Genomic DNA, 877 nt, shown 5'->3' on the forward strand with positions numbered 1-877 from the left:
GCAGTCAGGCAGGTAACATTCTCCCGGCATCCTCCAAACCCAGACTCGCTCATCTGACTGCCAGAGAAGCGTGATTCGTCACTCCACAGAACACGTTTCCACTGCTCCACAGTCCAGTGTCGGTGTGCTTTACACCACTCCAGCCGACGCTTGGCATTGGACTTGGTGATGTGAGGCTTGCATGCAGCTGCTCGGCCATGGAAACCCATTCCATGAAGCTCCCGCCGCACCGTTTTTGTGCTTACATTAATGCCAGTGGAAGTTCAGAACTCTTCAGCTATGGAATCAGCAGAGCGCTGGCCATTTTTACGCACCATGCGCCTTAGCAGTTGTTGACCCCGCTCTGTGATTTTACGTGGTCTTCTGCTTTGTGGCTGTTGTTCCTAAACACTTCCACTTTCTAATATCACTTACAGTTGACCGTGGAATATCCAGCAGGGATGAAATTTCACAAACCGTCTTATTGCAAAGGTGGCATCCTATCAAAGTACCACACTTGAAGTCATGGAGCTCTTCAGAACAACCCATTTTGTATCAGAAATGTTTGCAAATGGAGACTGCATGGCTAGGTGCTTGATTTTATACACCTGTAGCAATGGCTCTGATTGAAACACCTGGATTCAATAATTAACAGGTGTGGCCAAATACTTTTGTCCATATAGTGTATATATAGACACAGAAAATAGAAACAACTTAATTCTGATATTTTGGCACTTGTGAATATAGTTATTGTGCATTTGCAAGTCTGTGCTTAACTGTGCCTGTTGGATACACTTCTGGAAATTCCATTTTGTGATTATGTGATTGGGAAAAAACACATCAAGGAGAGCAAAGCGCAAAATGTTACGATTTTATTTACAAAGGTTTGTTCACTTAC

Source organism: Megalops cyprinoides, chromosome 22 (assembly GCF_013368585.1).
Source record: "Megalops cyprinoides isolate fMegCyp1 chromosome 22, fMegCyp1.pri, whole genome shotgun sequence".
Classification (NCBI taxonomy): Eukaryota; Metazoa; Chordata; class Actinopteri; order Elopiformes; family Megalopidae; genus Megalops; species Megalops cyprinoides.